Genomic DNA, 10,508 nt, shown 5'->3' on the forward strand with positions numbered 1-10,508 from the left:
TTGACGTCAGCGGTCTCCCTCAACATCTTTCTTTGAAGACCACGTGACTCGGTGCAAACAAACACGATCGCCCATAGAGTTCAATGTAAAAATTGCCGATTTTAGCATAGAAATGCGGAAATTTAGTCGAGTTTTCCGCCACATCAATAATTTAAAAAATTGTATTGAATTCTCGATTTTTGAAACATTGAGTTCGCTTACGGCCGTATTCACCGTCCAGGTTCAGAACGCGATCCAGGTTCTAAACCGCGTTTCACCTCAAAATTGGTATTCACCACCCCTGAATCGAGATCCACGGACCAGCTTTTCGAGCCTGAAACTGAACCTCCGATATCGGCGATCCAGCAGGGTGGATCGAGTTTCAGCGCATGCGCAGTGAACATTATCGTCGCTGCAAACACAAACATCGACATAGTAATGGCGGTCGCGCTGAATTGTTTTTACGATGACCCGGAATGAAATAGGGAATTTAGAATAATTTATTAATTATAAGGTGATGAGTGACCGCGTTTAGGTATTAAATATATGTTAAGTAATTATCCCCGATCAATGAAAGCTTTCAACTATTACTTGAAGCCATCAACAAGTGCCGAAAGAAGGTGAGTAATGATACTTTTCTATGATTTCCTTCAAATCTGAACTTCATTCGCTAACAAAATGATCATTATCAAATAATGATTATTTAATAATATGAGTAATATACTCATGTATTGATATTAATGACAAATTCGTCTTTATGGTACCTGAAACAGGGTCGTAGCGGGCAGGGCCGTCTTAAGAACACCATGGGCCCCCGGGCCAAGTGGCTTTTCTGAGGACCTACCAGGTAAATTACAGAAAATTTCAACCAAATCTCATTTTTGTGAGGCCCCCGGGCCGTGCCCGGGTAGGTCCATCCGTTAAGACGGCACTGGTAGTGGGCTCTCTCGATGCAGACTTTTTTCTTGAGTGGGGGCCCCTGAAAGTATTATTATGTAAAATAAAGTGTACATTTTTGTGAGGGCCCCCATTCTCTCGGCCCTTGGGAAGTGCTCCGGTTGCCCCAGCTTATTTACGGTCCTGACCTAAAGGTTAAAATGGCAGGGTATAGTGTCACGCTTTTGAAGTTTTTTCCTCTCTGAAAATAATGTATCATTGGTCTGAAAAGAAGTCATGAATATCTCTCTTGAATTGCAGGAATAGTCACTTGTATACAGTGTATACAAAAAATTTTTTTTTTGTATTACTTGTATACAAAATTTTTTTTTCCCTAACCAGGACCATCTTAAGAGCATGATGCCCCCCCCCCCCCCCGAGACGAGAAATTTTTCTGTGGTCCTACCTGGTAAATTCTAGAAAATTTCAACCAGATCTCATTTTTGTGGGGCCTTTTTTTCTCTTGAGGAGCCTCGTACATTAAGAACTCGCAAAATGTACTAGGCAAAAGCGATCATTACAGTAGTGCATTTTAATTCCTAAACAAAACAATATTCAACAACACTCTAAAATATAGATTTGTGTATGAAATGTTTTGTCTCTAATATGAAAATATTTATATTAATGCCAAGCAAAATATATTACCTTTTTTTAGCTTTTACCTCTTGGCAGGAATATATTTATTTGATACTTTGCTGATATTTTGCTGCTGTGTGTAAACATGACATTTTCCTTCTATATTCAGTCGATCTCGCTTATAACATTCCCATGTATAATATTTTCCTGCTTAGTACTCGAATTAATTTTTATTAAGATTTCCTGTTTAAAGCATTTTTCCCGCTTACATTTTTCATGGTAATTTTTTGAAAAAAAAAACCCTTTATAAGCAGAATCCACAGTATTTGCACAAATGAAAACACGTGCACAACAAAAAATATTTTCTGTGGTGCATTCTCATTATCCAAAATCATATAATTATCAGCTCATTTCATTCTATTTGTGCATCAGTATTTTGCATATAATTATTGCAGTTCATTCGTTTATTATTTACAGTTAAACCTCACTACAATGATACTTGATATAAAATAAATTCCTATAATATAATGTTAAACTGCTGCCACTCGATTACAGATGTGAGATGAGAATATTAATATGAGAAATAACTTGAGAATAATTATTATTTTTGATAAGAATATTCCCCAGTAATTTATAAAAGTAGTCTTTCCAAAGAATATTCTCTAGGATATTATATATAATTATATTATAAATAACTGGAGAATATTCTTGTTAAGAATAATAAGAATATTCTCAAGTTATTTACAATAGTAGTCCTTCCAGAGTCCTTCGTTACAATATTCTCAAGAATTTTACATCTCTAATCTTAATACAACAGCAATCCCTCTACAATGATATTTTTTCTTGATTTGCAGAATATCATTTTATTGAGATTTTAGTGTGTGATCATACCTTTCGCGCTCAAAACACCAATTCAAAAATTCATGAAATTACTTTTTGGAACCTTATTTATGTGCAGTTCATGCCAGCATTGGGCAATGATTGAATGAAATTTATAATATTTAAGTAATCTATCATTACATAACTAGTACCACGTGATTGCTGATTACATGTGCTTTATTCGTATTATGCAGTATGATTTCACTGTATTTGAAATCACAACACATGAGTATGATTTGTTTCATTCTTTAGAGAAATTTCTTTTCATGAAAACATGTTTTTAATTTTTCAGATGAAACAAGTATTTGGGAGCAAAAGTAGGGTAAAAACACATCTATGATAAAATGTGGCCACTGAAGATGAGCTGACTCAATCATGGAAGAAAATCTCAATATTTATTTACAATGTTTGTGTGTGTGTTATACGTACCATTATTTTTTTTAGCAATCTCAAATACTTCCATATAAATATGAATAAATTATTTTTGATAATTGATTTGTCGTTATTTCTTAAGTGAGGAAAATGTTAGCTTTTTTTACGTATTTTGAATTTGTGCCTTAATTATGTTCAAGTTACAGTGCAAATTTTGAAAGTAACGAATTACTAGATTGTGATTATCATGAACTGTTGGGTTTAGCATTTTATACATTGAGAGGGGGCACATCTTGTGTGTAGGAAGGATTGCATGCAACTATCATACAAGTTTCAACAAATCACAAAAAATCAGTCTCAGACATTAACTTATTTGGCTAATAGGAAATATAGCTATTAATGTTCAGTAATTTAATATTCAATGTGCATCGCAAGAATTACTATTAGCATAAAAAAATATTTTGGAAATCAAATTCACTGAATTTTGTACTTTTTAATATGTGTATCTAAAAATTTTATTTCGGGTACAAAACAATCATAATTTAAAAAATAGTCAGATAAAAATTATTTTTTGAAAAATTTCCAAATTTATTAGTATTTTTTAAAATATAAATTTTACACAATTGCGACGGTCCTTTTTTCCTTCATTTCATTCACGATTAATAAAATTTGTATGTGCTGATACATTTTTTTTCCCTTCAAAGCAATGAAAAGCGCTTAAGCTGATTGTACGTGCGATATATAATTTATCTAATCTGAGAATATTAGCAATTCCGTAGTGAAATGAAAACCATCATTATAGATATAGCGGAAGTAGGAAAGAAAACCGTAGCTGGAATGAAATGGAATTTCCATTAAAAAGGGGATGATAAAACCATATTTTGCTTATAGAAAAAAAAATTGTTGAAAAACGTAAACACAAGAATTCAACCGTTGAGTTTTCTACTTCATTAGAAGATCAAAAACCCTTCATCCAATCAGCGTCGGATCTACTTTCGCCAAGCTAATATACGCCAAATACTCGCCAACTGAACCGAGTTTCACTTGATACGCACTCGAGACTCACTGGTGAATGCCAAATTCGTTCTAAAACTGAAACGGGTTTCAACTGATCCGCGTTTCAGGACCGTGAGTGGTGAATACGGCCGTTAGAGATGCGAAGCCCAGAAAATTAAATATAAAATAATGAGCCAGATCCACTTTTGAGGTGGCTATTCATGCAATAACATTAATTTCAGCTTTTTATTTATATCTTCTCAAGCGGGAAAATAAGAATTAATGTCTTCCGTATTGTCTTATATTATCCAGTTGCATCAATCCATATACACTGCTGGCCACCGTAAATGCAACACCCTGAAGGAAGCATGCAAATAATATGAAATTTACAACATGCATTAGCGGAGGTGAGATATGCAAATGATTAGAATTTCAGCGCAGACGCACATCACGCGCGCCTGTGGCACCACTTCAAAGCGCTATTTAAGGCTTGGAGATTTCGACGATTTGAAGTACGGCAATTGTGTTTTTCTTGTGGTTTTTTCAAAAAAACTATCAATTATACCTCGTAGAAAACAGCGATCATCTTTTGATCAAGTATCCGAGTTCGACAGAGGAAGGATAGTGGCCTACCGAGATTGTGGATTACCTTTCAGGGAAATCGGTAGTCGTGTTGGACGAAACCAAACAACTATAATGCGGATATGTGATCGTTGGATGCAGGAGGGTACGACGGACCGACGTGTTCAATCGCATCCACCTCAGTGCACCACTTCACGTGATGACAGGCGTATTGTGCGTATGGCAGTGACGGATCGCTCAGCCACATCACGAACCATAGCACAGCACATTCAGTCTGTACCGCATCATCCAGTGTCTGCGCGTACCATTCGACGCCATTTACAGCAGAGTGGTCTGTCCGCAAGACGTCCATTACTTCGTCTACCCTTGACGCAGAACCACAGACGTCTTCGCCGCCAATGGTGCGATGAAAGAAGGATGTGGACGGTACAATGGAATGAAATTGTCTTTACTGACGAGTCACGCTTCTGTCTGCAACACCACGCTGGTCGGATTCGAGTCTGGAGACACCGTGGAGAGAGGATGCTGAACAGCTGCGTTATGCACCGCCACACTGGTCCTGCACCGGGTATTATGGTATGGGGCGGTATTGGATATCACTCTTGCACTCCTCTAGTACGCATTGCCGGTACTTTAAAAAGCCAGCGCTACATCTCCGAGGTGTTGGAGCCAGTTGTCCTTCCTTACCTTCAGGGCTTGCCCACAGCCATATTTCAACAGGATAATGCGCGACCACACGTGGCACGCATTGTCCAAAGGATCTTCGTCAATCGCCAGATTGAATTGCTTCCCTGGCCAGCTCGCTCTCCGGATCTTTCGCCGATAGAAAACATGTGGTCCATGGTTGCTCAACGATTGACCCAGATTACATCCCCGGCTGCCACACCAGATCAACTTTGGCAACACGTGGAAGCTGCTTGGTCTGCTGTACCCCAAGAACACATCCAAAGTCTCTTTGAATCAATGTCGAGGCGTGTGGCAGCGGTGATCTCCAACAATGGCGGCTACTCTGGCTACTGATTTTGGCAGGAATCACACTTCACAGAAGTCTATAAATTTAATCATTTGATGCTTGGTCAACATGTTATCTACAAAATAAATATTGTTGCGATATCTCTTGTCTTTCTTGGTGTTGCAATTTGGGTGGCCAGCAGTGTAGTTTAGGATGTTTTGAAATTAATTATGGGCCCATATAAATTACATTGAAGAAATTCCACAGCTTTAATCGAGTATTTTTTGAATCAAAAACAGGCAGATAGATTCATTTCTATGTTTCTTTCATTTAGATTTGTTCCTTTCATGAGTCGCATGCGGCATTCTTTTCATGAGAGTAATTAAAGATAATTCCAGAATTAATGAAAGAGATATACTTTCAGCATTGACGAAATTGATAATTTCAAAATTAATGGAAGTGATAATTCCAGAATTAATGAAAGTGATAATTCCAGAATTAATGTAAGTGATAATTCCAGAATTAATGAAAGTAATAATTCCAGAATTAATTAAAGATAATTCAAAAATTAATGAAAGTGATAATTCCAGCATTAATGAAAGATAATTCCAGAATTAAGGAAAGAGATAATTCAAAAACTAATGAAAGAGATAATTCAAAAACTAATGAAAGAGATAATTCAAAAACTAATGAAAGAGATAATTCAAAAACTAATGAAAGAGATAATTCAAAAACTAATGAAAGTGATAATTCTAGCATTACTGAAAGATAATTCCAAAATTAATGAAAGAGCTAATTTCAGTTCCAGAATAAATGAAAGTGATAATTCCAGAATTAATGAAAGATAACTCAAAAATTAATAAACGTGATAATTCCAAAATTAATGAAAATGATAATTCCAGCATTAATGAAAATGATAATTCCAGCATTAATGAAAATGATAATTCCAGCATTAATGAAAATGATAATTCCAGCATTAATGAAAATGATAATTCCAGCATTAATGAAAATGATAATTCCAGCATTAATGAAAGATAATTCCAAAATAAATGAAAGTGATAATTCCAAAATTAATGAAAGATAATTCCAAAATTAATGAAAGATAATTCCAAAATTAATGAAAGATAATTCTGAATTAATGAAAGATGATTCCAGAATAAATGAAAGAAAAAGTCTAGTTTTAATGAAACATAATTTCAGTTCCAAAATAAATGAAAATGATCATTTCAGCATTAATAATGAAAGAAATAATTCCAGAATTAAGAAAAAGGGATAATTCAAAAATTAATGAAAAAAAATTATAGAATTAATGGAAGAGATAATTCCAAAATCGATGAAAGAAATAATTGCAGCATTAATGAAAGATGATTCCAGAATCAATGAAAGGGATAATTCCAGAATTAATGAAAGATAATCCGGAATTAATGAAAGATGATTCCAGAATCAATGAAAGGGATAATTCCAGAATTAATGAAAGATAATCCGGAATTAATGAAAGATGATTCCAGAATAAATGAAAGAAAAAGTCTAGTTTTAATGAAACAGATAATTTCAGTTCCAAAATAAATGAAAATGATAATTTCAGCATTAATAATGAAAGAAATAATTCCAGAATTAAGAAAAAGGGATAATTCAAAAATTAATGAAAAAAAATTATAGAATTAATGGAAGAGATAATTCCAAAATCGATGAAAGAAATAATTGCAGCATTAATGAAGTGATAATTCCAAAATTAATGAAAGCGGTAATTCCAGCATTACTGAAAGATAATTCAAAATTAATGAAAGAGATAATTTCAGTTCCAAAATAAGGGGCCGTTCAAGTATTACGTAAGCAAATTTTTAGCCATTTTTGACCCCCCCTTGTCAGCAAAATTTCGTCATCAGCTCTGCCCCTCTGAATCCTAACTCATATTTTCATAAAGGGTGGTTGCTGACGTAAGCGTTATCCAAACCCCCCCCCCCTTGTCCTCAAAAGTCAGCAAATAGGAAACCCCCTCCCCCCCCCCCGTCGATGATGACGTAATACTTGAACGGCTACTAAATGAAAGATAATTCCAGCATTAATGAAAGATAATTCCAGCATTAATGAAAGATAATTCCAGCATTAATGAAAGATAATTCCAGCATTAATGAAAGATAACTCCAAAATTAATGAAAGAGATAATTTCAGTTCCAAAATAAATGAAAGTGATAATTCCAGAATTAATGAAAGATAATTCGGAATTAATGAAACATGATTCCAGAATAAATGAAAGTGATAATTTCAGCATTAATAATGAAAGAAATAATTCAAAAATTAATGAAAAAAAATTATAGAATTAATGGAAGAGATAATTCCAAAATCGATGAAAGAAATAATTGCAGCATTAATAAAGTGATAATTCCAGAATTAATGAAAGCGGTAATTCCAGAATTAATGAAAGAGATAATGCCAGAATTAATGAGATATAATTTCAGAATCAATGAAAGAAATAATTCCAGCATTAATGAAAGAAATAATTCCAGCATTAATGAAAGAAATAATTCCAGCATTAATGAAAGAAATAATTCCAGCATTAATGAAAGAAACAAATCCAGAATTTTGATTAAAGCAATTACTCCAGAAGTAATGAAAGAAATAATAATTAATAAAGAAATAATTCCAGAATTAATTTCAAAACACCCTAAACTACATGGATTGATGCAATTGGATAATATAAGACAATACGGAGACATTAATTTTCATTTTCGTGCTTGAGAAGATATAAATAAAAAGCTGAAATTAATGTTATTGCATGAATATGCCACCTCAAAAGTGGGTCTGGCTCATTATTTTACATTTAATTTTCTGAGCTTCGTATCTCTAAGCGAACTCAATATTTCGAAAATCAAAAAATCAATTCAATTTTTAAAATTATTGATGCGGCAGAAAACTATACTAAATTTCCGCATTTCTATGCTAAAATCGGCAATTTCAAAATTGATCTGTATGGGGGATCGTGTTTGTTTTCACCGAGTCACGTGGTTTCCTTGCATTAGATGTAGACGACGTCGCTCCCTCCAGTAATATAAGCTCGATGGTGTTTTCACGTGATTTATAATAATAGACTACTAGTACACAGAAAATTTTTTTGAAAAAGACAAACAACTAGAAGGGTATTTTTTCCATCCAAATGGACAAGAAAAAGGCCTGATCTAGTTCTAGCTTGAGCATTCACTAAAGAAACACATGCAAGCACTCAAATCTTAAAATGGAAAATAAAAAGAAAAAAATTCTACCTTTTTTTTCCGATGTTAAAATGTAGATGTTGATTTCTATCTTTTTTCAATTATAACAAGAAAACAATCCAAAAAAAAAAAAAACCTCAACAAGAGATGAAAAACAAATATTCAATTTAAAAAAAAAATCTGAACAAAACGTAATTTTACACAAGTCTGCATTTGTGAATAAATTCTCAAGATTAAATCTCATCTTACGCAACACAGCTCCTGCTAAAAAGGCGTTGACATATGATACCCCAGGTTTTGATGGGTATTTTTTAGTTTGTTATATGTATGGCCCCGCTTGAGAGTGACCATTAGCTAGCTTCATCACAGAGATACTGTTACCAACACATCTCCCAAAGACAGACGCCATGCTAGTCTCCTCTTTCCCCCGCTTCTCTAATTTTTACAAACATTTGAGATTCAATAGCGATGGAATCACTCTTCAAGTATTGTATACTCGCATAGTGAGGTTCAGTATACACAGAAATACTCATAAAACCACAATACAGTGTAACACTCGCTAATACGACTCTCATTTATATACGACTTTTACTCATTCATTATTTATACACGTTTGGCTTCAGTCGTAGTTTATTCCTATACATTTTAATGTTAAAATATTTAATTTATCCATGGAGGAAAGAATAACAGGAGGTGACATCAGGCACGAAAATTGAAGCCGTTGTGGCAACCCTATGGGCTGACAAGTAAGCCCAAACAAACCGCTCTTTTCCCTATACTTAACATGTGTTTTGCCGGATCGAATTCTCTTGAAATATTAATATCTAAATAAATTTAAGCACCATGACTGTTTAATGCGTCTTCAGGTAATCTACATGATCCGATAATAGGGAAAGATAAAAGTTTATCCTTGTATAAGGGGTTTTTATATTTTTAATTTATTTTTGAAAGGGGAAGATCATTTTTCACTGTCAACTTGTCATACGTTTTTAGTTCAGTGCTTTCAATTTATTTTAAAAATTCGATGTATCACATTAATGTCTATGGAAATATGATTAATTAAAATTATATGAAGCTCCAATAAAATGCAATTTTCTGAACATTTTGATTTCTGAATCAATTCTGAGGTGCTCGAGCACCTTCTGACAGGGACGTAGCTAGGATTTTTCCATCCGGGGCAAAGAGCATTTTGCCGCCCCCGTGCCTCATAAGTACTGGAAATGCTCGAGCGTCCTTCGCCACTGTGTATTTATGGTTTTGCTGCCTGTAGGCTGTCCAAATTTCGCCACCCTTCTTCCGTATATTCTTGAATACGTATGATTGAAATATATGCCGCCCATCCGAACCTTCCGCTATGTAGATGTAGTATTGAGAAAAAAAATATTAAAAATAAAAAACTTTTTTTACGAGCCGCGATAAGTCATCTCTCTGGCCTATAGCCTATAGTATTTAGGAAAATAATCACTTGGGCTGTTTTTTTCCCCTCTTCATTTTGTACCTATTTCTTTGCTTTTAAAGTGGTATGTGTGCGAAAATTTGAAAAAAAAAACAGTTTCGAATTGAATTTGAAATCTAAAATTGTCTGTGCTCGAGTTTTTGTTGTTCTACCTGGACTGGAAGTATTTCTACAATATTTTAATATAAACAGCTTATAAGGCATTATGTATGCTAATGTTTTGCATATATAATGTTTTTCGCAAAAAAAAAAAAGTCAGATTTTTTCAAGCACCGCTTGTTCAAGTATCTTTAAACATTGTGTCTCTCTCAGCACTGAGGTATTACATGCTTTGGCATAATTTTTTTAAAATTAAAATGCCGAGAAGGAATTTTGGGGCACAAGATATGGGTAAATTTTGGTTATTTTTGCAAAAGGTTCCATGTTGTTGAAGTTGATATTCGAAAACAAATAACAACTAAAATTGTAAAAGCTCTCGTTCAATTGTATAAATATACCCACAGAATTTGAGGGGAAAAAATCGAGTTCCTAAAGTGAATAGTAAATTTTTAAATGATTTTTAAAAACGGGG

At 33.9% G+C, this 10,508-nt stretch overlaps 1 long non-coding RNA gene across 1 annotated transcript; it reads left to right on the plus strand.

Annotated features, from left to right (window-relative positions):
- Nucleotides 1-206: 206 nt before the first annotated feature.
- Nucleotides 207-2,865, plus strand: LOC149065436 (uncharacterized). The gene is made up of 2 exons (XR_016195628.1): nucleotides 207-599; nucleotides 2,663-2,865. It is a non-coding gene; the product is annotated as an uncharacterized LOC149065436 (long non-coding RNA).
- The last annotated feature ends 7,643 nt before the right edge of the window (nucleotides 2,866-10,508 follow it).

The sequence above is a fragment of the Pholcus phalangioides genome, unplaced genomic scaffold (assembly GCF_987345545.1).
Source record: "Pholcus phalangioides strain wild (caught in Gottingen) unplaced genomic scaffold, Ppha-v1.0 ptg000039l_1, whole genome shotgun sequence".
Lineage (NCBI taxonomy): Eukaryota > Metazoa > Arthropoda > Arachnida > Araneae > Pholcidae > Pholcus > Pholcus phalangioides.